This window comes from Penaeus monodon, chromosome 29 (assembly GCF_015228065.2).
Source record: "Penaeus monodon isolate SGIC_2016 chromosome 29, NSTDA_Pmon_1, whole genome shotgun sequence".
Classification (NCBI taxonomy): domain Eukaryota; kingdom Metazoa; phylum Arthropoda; class Malacostraca; order Decapoda; family Penaeidae; genus Penaeus; species Penaeus monodon.
The window spans coordinates 4,221,689-4,221,932 of record NC_051414.1 but is presented as its reverse complement, the minus strand read 5'-3'; positions in this window follow the sequence as shown (position 1 = coordinate 4,221,932).

Sequence of the window (244 nt, the reverse complement as noted above, 5' to 3'; positions counted from 1 at the left end):
ATGGTACGTTTCGGAGGGTTGTATCTCAATCAGTAATGGCTGAAGTGTGCGAGTGTGATGAGCACTTTCACCCTAAGCACAACACACGCAACGGACAACAGCATCGATGTCCTTAATCATCGCCGGTTCGTGAGTGTTGTTGTTGTTTTTTTCAGAGTCCGAAGTCGAGGGCCGGAAGTGCACTTGGCACTCGCGACGGATGCTCGTTCGGGCGACACTGGCACTGCCCGGCGGAAGGACCTGT